Genomic DNA, 11,919 nt, shown 5'->3' with positions numbered 1-11,919 from the left:
CAGCTGGCAAAGCTGCAAGTCCATAGGCCAGGCCAGGCCTCCACTGTCTCTTCTCTGTCCCCCACCCACAGCTGGTGGTCTCAGTGAGGTCAAGCACATCCTTCCCTTCCTGTAGTTGGGCGTTGCTTGGGAGGCAAATGGCACCCTTGGTCTATTGCTGAGCTCCATGCTCGCGCTCTTCCCTGTTAGTGGGGGAGGCCGTTCTGGAGCTCGCCATGTCTTTAGAATTCCTAACCCTATTGCTCACCCCAAGATTCCTGGGTCCTCCTTGAGAGATCATCCTCCCTGGGCTGGCCCCATCTGCTGACAGTGGTAGCAAGGCGCCACCTCCTAGGAAGAAGCTGGCCAGAGAAAGGGCACTGGGTGACACCCCTGCCACTAAGGTCACATGCTGGCTGCTGACTGATAGGCTCCCAAGACATGAGCCCTAAGAGGGGAAGCTCTTTCAGATCCTGCCATGCAGTGCCCGTTATGCAGGGGGTAGCAGTCATGAGGCCACAGGGCCAAGGTCTGGGGATGAGTGAGGCCAATGGCTGCTGCGAGGGGCCAGTGCAGCAGCTTCTCTGTGGAGGGCTGGGGATCCTGGGGAGGGCATGGGGGCACCTTCCCACTGGGGGTCATGGGCCACCTCCAGGCAAGACATAGCTGAGTTGGCCGTGTTGTCTTCCCAGGTCTGGCCGTGAGCCAAGGTGACTGAAATAGATCACTCAGGAAAAACTGATAATCTCATATAACACATGTATCCACCTTGCCTTTTGATGCTTTCCATTGTGGAGTTTATAAGAAAAAATTCATGTCCCTGTTCCCTTGCACTGCAGGTGCAGGCTGGAGGATGGTGGGTCTGCCTAGGGGTCCTTGAGATGTGGCGTGCACGGCCTCAGCCACAGGCCCTGGGAACACATGATAAGTGCTGTGGGGATGGCATGTGCCAGCAGGCTTCAGAGCATCTTGGCCCACTGAACAAGGCCATACAAGCAGAGGGAAGGCCCAGTGACACCAGGGTGTGGAGGCCCATGGTGGTCACAGCTGTAGTACAGCACAGGGTGGTCAGCTGTATCCAGAAGGGCTGTTGTGGCAGGGACATTCCTGGGCTGATGGCCTCCCAGCCCAAACCACCCCCCACCCTTTCTGTTTGCTTCTCACCCCCCAACTTTATCTCTGGGCTCAAGGTTTGTATGCTCCTTTCTAAATATCATGAGGAATATGGCCTGGTCCAGGTTCAGAACTGCCCCCTGGGAGTTTCCCAGGCTTGAGCTTCCCATCCCTGGAGATTGGGTGTCAGAGGACAGTCCTGCAGTGAAACCAAAGGTGGAGCAGGACCTGGTGAATGATGGGAGACAAGGCCAGGGGGCATGTGGGATTACAGAGGGGCTCTGGGCTCATGCTCAGGGCATTATCCCTCCCCCTCTTTTTTAAATTAAATCACAGCTGTGTACATTAACGCAATCATGGGGCACCATGTGCTGGTTTTATATACAATTTGAAATATTTTCATCAAACTGGTTAACATAGCCTTCCTGGCATTTTCTTAGTTATTGTGGTAAGACATTTATATTCTACGTTTAGTAAGTTTCACGTGTACCCTTGTAAGATGCACCATAGGTGTGGTCCCACCAATCAGCCTCCCTCCACCCATCCTCCCTCTCCCTTTCCCCACATTAAAAATATGGAACGCTTCACGAATTTGCATGTCATCCTTGCACAGGGGCCATGCTAATCTTCTCTGTATCGTTCCAATTTTAGTATATGTGCTGCCGAAGTGAACACTATCCCTTTTTTTAAACATTGTGAAGAGTTGCCCAATGTTGTTAACTGGGGACTAGGTCTGATCTAAGTTTTCAAAAGCTCCCCTGAGGCTATGGCTAGGGAAATTAGGACTAAAAATTCAGTACCTATTTTTCCAGCACTGGGACTGCCTCCCAGCTCCCCTTTTGCCCCAGCTGAAGGCTGACAGTCACTGAAGCTGCTGTTGAGGCCTGAGGGCTCCCCCATTCTCCACCTTCTCTTTCTCTTCTGGGGTTCTTGTCCTCTTCGGCTTTCCCTTACCTCCATCTTACTGTACACCTCACCCTGCGTCATCTCCTCCCAAATCCCTCCACGTTCACCACCTCCAGGCTTTATATCACAGTTCCTGTCTCTCCCTCCTGCTGCTTGCCTCTCCTCCTTGGGACTCTCTCTGTCCCTTGTCCCCCAGTATCTCTTTTGATTGGCTATTTGGGAAGCGGAAACCCTGGATATGCACAACTCAACTCCATCCTTGCCACTCTGGGGGAGGCTGCCTGTCTTCACTGCTTCCTTTGTGGGCTGCCTTTGTCAGAGGGGCCCAGTCCATATCTTAAGCTTGCCAATTTTAGAGTTGAGTTTAGCGTCGGTTTAAAATTTAGTGCTAGTATCATGAAGGCCAAAGCCCACAGATAAATGCCTTGTCCTCCAACAAGGGCTGAATGTCTGTGTCTCCCAAAATTCATATGTTACAGGCCTAATCTCCAATGTGGCATTAGAAGGTTGGAATTTTCAGAAGTCATTAGGTCATGAGGGTGGGGCCCCCATGAATAGGATTAGTGCTCTTACAAAAGGAACCCAGAGACCTCTCTTGCTTTCCTTCTGTCATGTGAGGACATGGAGAAAAGGTGACCATATGCAATCTGGAAGAGCACTCTTAGCAGAACAAAACATGCTGGTATCTTGATCTCAGATTTCTAGCCTCTAGAACTATGGAAAATAAAATTTTCCGATTTATAATATGCCCAGTCTATTTTACTTTGTTACAGCAGCCCAGACTAAGACATCTTGTTAGTAATATAGGGTGATGCTTTGGGTTCTACCTCTTACTACTTACTTCTCACTTGCTTCAGAACCCAGGTATTATTTGTTGAAAGATGCCAAAATGAGGGTTTCTACATGTCTGCAGAGGTCACAGCCCATTCTCACTTACTTGCTTGTCTCCTGTGTGTTTGCAGGATAGGTGTTTGCACCTGTTGTTTTGAAATGAAGAGGAAAGGACTTTCCCTTCCAAGAAGGAGTGGAAGACAACATCATGCAAGGCTGTTGCTGCAACAAGTGGAGAAAACAATTACACCAGGGAAATAGTATTAAAATGACCTTAGAACTATGGATGCAATGGAGACTAGATAAACTAAGAGATGAGAGAAGAAAGACCTCCTTCCAGGGCTGGTGGGATAGAGAACTGCTAGACTTTCCGTAAAACATCTGGGTGGACTCATGTGAAGAACAGGGAGAATAAACCAGGAATGACTCAACCTAACTAACTAAACCCAGCCCCCAACTCAGCTTCCTTTCTTGTGGATTGAGGTAATCAGCTCCATCCTGTCAACTAGCCAGAGGACAGGGTGAACTTCTTCTACATCCTCCAGAGTTCTTTGATACACACTGTCCAGCATACATTAAAAAATTTAGAGACACATGAAGAGACAGAAAACTGTGAACAAAAATTAAAAAAAAAACTGCAGAAGGGGTCAAGGACTTTAAAGTTAATAGATAAGGACTTAAATATAATTACAAAAATATTTTAAATAAAATAGAGGAAAAGATGACAAAATAGGTAAAGAGAATTGAACAGAAAATTGGGATCTAAAGCAATTAAGTGGACATTCCAGAATTGAAAAATATGGTCTCTGAAATCAAGAATTCTCTCTCAGACAGATTTAATGGTAGCAGGCCATAGCAAAAGGCTGGATGTGTGATGCAAATCAATGAGAAATTTTCAAACTGAAATACAGAGAGAAGAGAATGGCAAGAACAAAGCGGAGTATGAAAGACACCTGGGGAAGCATCAGGTATCTAACACCCGGGGCCCCAGAGGAGAGGGCCGAGGCTGGGGCAGAAGCAATATTTGGTGATACAGTGGCTGAGAATTTTTCAAAACCAATTTAAAAAATCGATCCACTCATTCTCAGCAACCCCCAAGAAGGATAAATACAAAGAAAACCACACTTAGACACATCATGGTCAAACTGCTCAGAACCCAAAACAAAGATAGAGTCTTAGAACCATTTTTTTAGAAAAAAGCACATCCCCTGCAAAAGAGCGATCCTAAGTGTACGACTGACTTTTCAGTAGAAACTCTACATTGTGGGCAGAATAATGTCACTCAAAGATGTCCAGGCCTCCATCTCTGGAGGCTGTGATGATGTTACCCTACATGGCAGAAGAGACATTGCACATATGATTAAAGATCTTTAGACAGACTGTCCAAGCAGGCTTAGCGTAGTCACAGGATCCGTGTAGGAGGGAGTGGGAGAGGCAGAGTCACAGAAGGAGATGTGAGGATGAAGTGGGGTGGAAGGACACAATGGCTGGGGAGGGGACACGAGCCAGAGAATGACAGCAGCCTCTGGAAACTGGAAAGGCAAGGAAACAGAGTCTCCCTAGAACTAACACCTCGATTTCATGTGGCAACCTGAATCTAGAGTGGAAAGATCATAAATTTGTGTACATTGTACAGGTATATTGCGTACTTCCTGGGTGAAGGAGTCAACTACAGCTTGGACTTTAACCTTACAAAAGCAAACTATGTAGCCTAATCATATGTACCCTCATATTAATCTGAAATTTAAAAAAAAGAAAAAAAGTTTGTTTTTTTAAGTCACTCAGTTTGTGGTCATTTGTCATAGCAGCAGAAGGAAGCTGATACACTACAGAAGTCAGCACAGTATGGAATAGCATCTCTCTGAGGAGCTACATAAATGAATAGATTAGCTGTCACTTTGGTCTGCATTCTTAAAGTTTGGGGATCCCATCAGCTAATCACAATGAGACCCTTGGATGCAAGCTTTGATACCTCAGCCTACCTTAGAGACAGATGAAACTCAAATCTCTTGACGAATCTTAGCACTTCTTCTTCTTCCTTTTTTTTTTTTTTTTCTTTTTAATTTGAGACAGAGTCTCACTCTGTTGCCCAGGCTAGACTGCCATGGCCTCAGCCTAGCTCACAGTAACTTCAACCTCCTGGGTTCAAGTGATCCTCCTGCCTCAGCCTCCCAAGTAGCTGGGACTACAGGTGCCTGACACACACCTGGCCAATTTTTCTATTTTTAGTAGAGATCTTTAGTGGGAAAAGATCTCTTTAGATCACTCTTGCTCAGGCTTCTCTCCAACTCCTGATGTCTAATGATCCCTCCACCTCAGCCTCAGCCTCCCAGAGTGCTAGGATTACAGGCATGAGCCACTGTGTCCAGCAACCCTAGCACTTCTAATACAAGGTTATTGAAAACAGAAGGATAACTAATCAATTACAACTAGACTGTAATAAATATAATATTGCCATAATATAATATAATTGCAAATTATACCTAAACTAATTTATAACTAATTAATGACATTTTTTCTTTTTTCACATTCTTTTTTCACATTTTCTTATCCCAGTTTAGCTAGGAGAGGATTCAGATTATTATAGGATTAAAAAGAGAAAGCAATACTCCCCTGGCAGGGGAGACACCATGATCACGAAGGTGGTTTTCCCAGGTCCAGCTCGTCCACTGCACTGCTGATATGCTGACCCTATGATTTCTCCAAATGCAGGAAACCAGACCATGTAATTTGTGGTAGGGGGGAGTGTCGATGCTTTCCCCTAATATAAGTAAATGAATGAATGAATAAATAAATAAACTTTTAAAAGAGAAAGAAACCATGTTTCTTGATATCCAGGAGAAGCTCCTAAAGCCCCTATCAGAAGTAAGAGTGAGGCTTTCAATGGTAAGGGTCAGGTACATGGGAAACAAGTCTTCTTACTCCCCAAAGCCAGAAAAACAGAACATGGAGTGCTGTTTTGTTTTATTAGGGTAAAATACACATAACATAGAGTTTACCACTTCACCTATTTTTGTGTGTACAGCTCAGTGTCAGTAAGTCCATGTACATAGTTGCACAACCGTCACCACTGTCCATCTCCAGAACCTTTTCATTTGCCCCAAACTGAAACTCAGTACCCACTAAACATTACTGCCCATTCTCTCGGTCCCTACCCTCCCTCCTCTTCCCCCCCCACCCCATTCTGCTTTCTGTCAATATCAAGTAGAGAGCTTTGCTTCTCAGCTGTAGAAAGGGAAGGGAACAGGCAATTTCCACATAAGAATGTGACAGATCTCACTTTCTCAGGCTGGAAGAAGAGTGCGAAGAGAGAGTCAAAAAGAATTGAGGCTTAAGTGTGTGGCCTGTGCCACTGGAGGTAGGAAGGAAAAGTAGTAATCCCAGTAGGTTGGGGCAACCAGAACAGGGGTGGTTGCCTCACATCCCACCAGCTAGAGGGCCTGGTCCCTCACCCAAGATTGCCCCAGGCTGCCATGTGCCACCTGGAAAGACTAAACATTTCTACAGACATCTGGACTCAACCAAACTGTAAACTCAGTGTGACTACATTCTCCAGGATGGATGAGGTTAATCTTTTTCCACTACTGAGTAGAAATGAGACTCTTCAACAAATTGAGTTCAGTTGTAGAAAATAAGGAAAGTTAAATTTCCTAGCGTCTGTGTCTTAATTGTAAATTTTATATCTGCTACAAATACCCCAACCCAAGAGATTCCTTCCTGTCGCCTGCAGGGTTCAAGGCCGGTGTCCCTTGTTCCCCAGCACTTTGGCTCTGAGCTGGGTGGGGCCCGCACGCAGGCGCGGCAGCCCTGTGTTGAAAGCTGTTTCAGATTTCTCCCCTGGGCAGGGTGCCACACGCACATGTTGCAGTCCCTGCCGGCAGCCATGCCCAGCGCCCTGGCAAGCCACCCGCCTCCCAGACTGCTCAGACCACTCGCACACACCCACTCCTCCTCCAGCCCCTCCCTTTTCCTCTACCACCCCACCTCTCTCTCCTGCTCCAGGAAAAATATTTTGACATTGCACGTCCGTCCTGTCACGAAACACACACAGAGGACAGAGGACAAAGGCAGGTCCATAGGAGCCTAGGCGACCTCAGAGCAGTTCATTTGTACAGCCAGCCTAGGGGACGTGGGCTGCATATCCACCGCCAGGCTAGGGAAGCTGGCCCGCAGATCATAGCCCCAGGGACTGACTAGGATGTGCTGGGGATTTGCAGACTTGGGGAACATGTAGGTCTGTGTCTCTGATTTCCTCTCACTTCTCCCAGACGTGACCTCCTTGAAGGCAGGGGTGGGCTTGGCTATTTTGAGTCCCTCCATCTCATCTGTCCTTGCCGGGAAGACCCACTGCTCATCTCCCTTCCCTCCACCCTCAGCACCCCCCTAGACATTGTAGGCTCCTGGGGTTCAGGCTGCTGTGGTGCAGAATGCAAAGTAGTGCAGTTCAACAGTCAGAAATTGTCTGGGGCAAATCCCACTGTTCACTCACATTTCCCCCCAAAGATCTTAGACAACACTTCTTAGACAAAGTCTCTGGAACACTTCCGCCCTCCTTCTCACCCTGCTTACCTTCAAATGTGGAGAATAAAATAGTGCCTCTCTCTCTCTCCCAGTCCTTCCTCAGGAAGTCCTTGTCTTCCTCCCCCCTGCTCCTCTCTCCACCTTCTTATTTATTTATTTTTGAGACAGGGTCTTACTCTGTTACCCAGGCTAGAGGACACTGGTATCATCATAGCTCACCGCAGCCTTAAACTCCTGGCCTCAAGCGATGCTCCTGCCTCGGCCTCCCAGAGTGCTGGGTTTATGGCATGAGCCACTGCGCCCAGCTCCACATTTTGTCTTCTGTGTTGACTTCCCTGCTCTCTTATATTTTGGGTCCCAGCCTTTCCCATCCAGTTTGCTCAGAGGTGGCTTCGAGGAGAGTTTCTACTCTCTCGGACCTTACCTTTTTCTTTTCTAGAATCATATAGCAGTGGATACCCATAAACATTCTGGTCTTGGGGATTCTTGAGGTTTGGGGGGGCACAGTCACAGAGCATCCCCTGAGGTCCTAAATCCACACCTTCTTGTCCTGGCCCAATCCTGCTAGGCAGAGGCTGGGAAAGCTGGACGAATGAGAGGCTGAACTGTGACAACTGATGGCCTTTTTTCTATAAAGGAGCGAGGAGACAAGGTTTGGCAGTTCAAAGGCAGGCTGGGCTTAGTCTCCCTTAGGGTGGGGAGATTTGCTTCTTTCCCACAAACACCTCCTTCTTTCCATGATCCTTAGGTGCAGTTGGGCCTTGTCCAGGAGACATTGTCACCACCAACAACCTCAGCTGTGACCTCAGGAACAACTCAGAAAATCGGGGTCTGCAGGAGTGCTCTTCCTGGGGAGCCACCCAGTACCCAGAGACAGCAATGCTCCTGGAAGGGGGGGTGGTCAGAGGTAAGGGTCTTCAGTGGGGGTCGGAAGACTCCAGAGTTCTGTGCGAAGCTCCTTAGCCTTTGTGACTCAGAAGATGAGAAAAAGCTGCCCAGCCCCAGCTGAGGAGGAAGATATGGTAGATGTTTGCCTCTCGGGCTTCTTGCCTCTGTGCCGGGGGCTGTTAGAAACGTGTTGTTCCGGGCGGCACCTGTGGCTGAAAAGGAGTAGGGCACGGGCCCCATACACCGCAGGTGGCGGGTTCAAACCCAGCCCTGGCAAAAACGGCAAAAAAAAAGAAAGAAAGAAAGAAAGAAATCAGATAATTGCTGCATCAAAATATTAAGCGATAATAATAATAATGCAATGAAAGTAACATTCACATTCAAAGAAGAGTATGTCTATTATAGAATGTTTTGACTCTGAGATTGAGTATGGAGTCATCAGTAAACTTTTTATTATTTTTTTTAAGTCTCAAAAGTATACAACTAATATTTATAAATAAAAGTAAAAGATAATTTCAAAAAACAGATCATGCCAACTCTTATAGACAAAAGAAAACAAAGAAATACTTCAAAATCATTTTACTTGATCTGGGTACACCTGATATTAAAACTGGAGAGACTATATTATTGTAAAGGGGAAATTAAAAACATATTTCACCTATAAATGAGGAGGCAATATCCCAAACAACATATTAACAAGTTGAATTGAAAATTAATGTTTAAGTAATGTATTTTGGTCAAAATTAAATCCAATTTATGTGAGAATTAAAAAAAAAAAAAAGAAAGAAAGAAACAAACGTGTTTTTCCTGACACCGTAGACCTCCCCATGTGGGAGGTCCCCACACCCACCACTAGCAGAAGAAGATGAGGCTCCCCTATGTATCACGATTTCTGCAAAGCCATTCAGAGTCAACCTTTAAGTCATGTCAGACGTGTGACCCAGATGTGTGACACTTAGGACATTTATGACCGATTACGATCTGTGGGTGGCCTCATCAACAGACTGATCTCTCTTCATTGCATCCATATTAGCTTAGAGTTACTTGTGCCTCGTTTAGCACATCATCTGCTCTTTCGTCTTCCTTCTTTGTGAAACTGGCTTTCTTGGCCAAATGCTGAGATGCCTGTGAGCAGCTCCTCTGCCTCTTATCGCATTTATTCTTTTAACTCATTTCATCTGTGCGCTGGCTGTGGGCCAGACACTGTCCTAGAACCCAGGGACACAGCCCTGAGCAGAATAGAGTTTCTACTGTCTTGGATGGAGCTTACCTTTCTCTTTTTTGGAATCATATAGCAGTGGATGCCCATAAACATTCTGGTCTTGGAGATTCTTGAGGTTTCTTTGGGCAGAGTCACAGAGAAGCGTGCCCCAGCCTGCACTGGCTCCGTGCATTTGCCTTTGGTTTCTCCTGTGGAGGCTTTGTTCTCTATTTGTGTTGACACATCCCCTGGAGAAAGACCACCATCCCTGCGCCTGGGCATTGACATTTGATCCCTGGCAGGGCATTTGAACTTCCTAAGCCCTTTTCTCCATCATATGATGATTTCTTATATGACAGGTTTGTTGTGAGCTGTAAGCGGGCTAAAGCACATGGCAAGATGCAAATGTCCCTTATTATTGCAGCACAGTCATATTCAAAGATAAATATTCAGGATCCTCTTTCCACCTCTCCCATCATGTTCTTATTGCCTTGATTCTTCCGGAGGTGTCCTTTCCCTGGAAGAGAGAGGATGCAGCAGAATACAAATATCAAGGAGTCCAACCAGTTCTTCACTTTGGAGTTTCAAAATAGACTTTAAAAATGTTTAGAAGAAAAAAATAATCAAGTGAATTAAGATGTTTTGCTACTTAAGAGGGAAGCTTTTTTTTTTTTTTTTGTGGTTTTTGGCCGGGGCTAGGTTTGAACCGGCCACCTCTAGCATATGGGAACGATGCCCTACTCCTTGAGCCACAGGCACCGCCCAAGAGGGAAGCTTTTTGAAAGTGAAATGGAAATCTCAGTACAAGAATATGGGGAAGGGGAAGGGAGGGGAAGGGTGGGGGAGGAAGGGTAGAGAGGGAGGGTGATTGGTGGGTCCACACCTAGGGTGCATCTTGGAAGGGTGCAGGTGAAGTTTACTAAGTGTAGAGTATAAGGGTTTGAACACAATAATTAAGAAAATGCCATGAAGGCTATGTTAACCAGTTCAGTGGAAATATTTCAGACTGTATATGGAATCGGCACGTTGTACCTCATGATTGCATTATTGTACACAGCTATGATTTAATAAAAAAAAAAAAAAGAAAGAAAGAAAGAAAGTGAAATGGTTTACTGAGTTTCAAAGAAGATGGAACATAAAGTTTATAGCCCAACGGGAGAATGGGAAGAGGGTAGGAGAAGAGGCCCAGTGAGCCAGCTGCCATGAAGATGAGATCCAGGTTACCAAGGCTGAGGGAGAAGGGGCTAGAAGGGAAGGAAAGATAAAGAAACCCCTAGATGAGTTTAGGGAAATCAATGGCAGGGATGTGGGAACAGCAGAGTGAAAGTCTGGCTTTGGTCTCCTGAAGTCTTGCAGAGACGGGGAGGGCAGCCAGGTGTCTTCCTGTCCTGAGATAGACTCAGTAGTAAGCAGAGAATGGGAGCTAGTGGTCCAAGTGGGTGGCTCATTCTCACATGACAAGAAGACACAGCCATCAGTGGCAGAGTGGGCTGGGCAGGCCAGAGACCAGATGGGGCTCCATTCAGTCCCATAGACAATGACCTAAGGAAGTGGTGGATGCTTTGATAGATACCAGTGGAAATCAGTGTTGGTGGCCAATGCTGAATGTGTGTGTCTCAGTAGGGGCCATCACAGGTTGACTCTTGTTTGTCAGGTTAAGATAGGCTCTCTCCAGTGGTAACATGAAACAACTACACTCTAAGACTCTAAGACTTAGTAGTTTGATACATGAAAACATGTTTTTTTCATTATGGTCTACTCTACTGCACGTCTGGAGGGTCTCCTGAGTAGTTCCCTTCTAAGCAATGACTCAGGGGTCCCATTTGCTTTGATTTTAGTTTTGACTTCTAGGGTGATCTCAGCAGAAAAAGAGGTCTGGAACACCACACGGGGGCTTCCTTAGCAAGAACATGATGGCCGTTGTTTCTCCCTACAGCCCCTTGGCCAAAACTAATCAATCACATGACTCCAGCCTAAATGCAGAAGAGGCTGGGAAATGCTGTCTTCCCTGTGCCCACAAGGAAGAAATGGAATGGGACTTGGGAAACCCTAGCATTGTCTTCTATCACCATTGCGTACCAGGCATGTCCTGAACATGATGATCTGTAAATTCCCTGTGGAACTAAGATGTCATCTCAGGGAGAAAACCCTACATTTCAACAAGCTTTAACCTATATTGAGAAATCACTGAATTCAATTTTTTTTTCCATGAAAATGACTATGTTACTTTTTTTTTGTCATCAGGGAGAAATGGGAACCAAAGATGAGAAATAGTTTCAGATAGAAAAGCAAACAAAGTTGAATCTTGGTACACATGAGAACATGGGCATGGTATTTGTGCCTCCTACATTATTGGTTATGTATTGTTAATAGCTGGGAAAAAGATCTCACAGACTTTTGGTCAGAGGTGGACAGCATAGTGATTCAATGCGTTGGTCCATGGGTTCAAAGCTGAGTTCTGCTGCCCCTTGTGAGCTGCT

General features: G+C 46.0%; 2 non-coding genes across 2 annotated transcripts; one reads left to right on the top strand and one right to left on the bottom strand.

The window, feature by feature from the left end:
• Nucleotides 1-1,660: 1,660 nt before the first annotated feature.
• On the bottom strand, nucleotides 1,661-1,767 carry LOC128579979 (U6 spliceosomal RNA). Its single transcript, XR_008378345.1, has one exon. It is a non-coding gene; the product is annotated as a U6 spliceosomal RNA (small nuclear RNA).
• A 3,667-nt stretch (nucleotides 1,768-5,434) lies between these two features.
• On the top strand, nucleotides 5,435-5,593 carry LOC128580337 (U1 spliceosomal RNA). The gene has a single exon (XR_008378630.1). It is a non-coding gene; the product is annotated as a U1 spliceosomal RNA (small nuclear RNA).
• The last annotated feature ends 6,326 nt before the right edge of the window (nucleotides 5,594-11,919 follow it).

The sequence above is a fragment of the Nycticebus coucang genome, chromosome 2 (assembly GCF_027406575.1).
Source record: "Nycticebus coucang isolate mNycCou1 chromosome 2, mNycCou1.pri, whole genome shotgun sequence".
NCBI lineage: Eukaryota > Metazoa > Chordata > Mammalia > Primates > Lorisidae > Nycticebus > Nycticebus coucang.
Note: the sequence above shows the minus strand (reverse complement) of the source record. Positions and strands in the feature narration are given on the sequence as shown.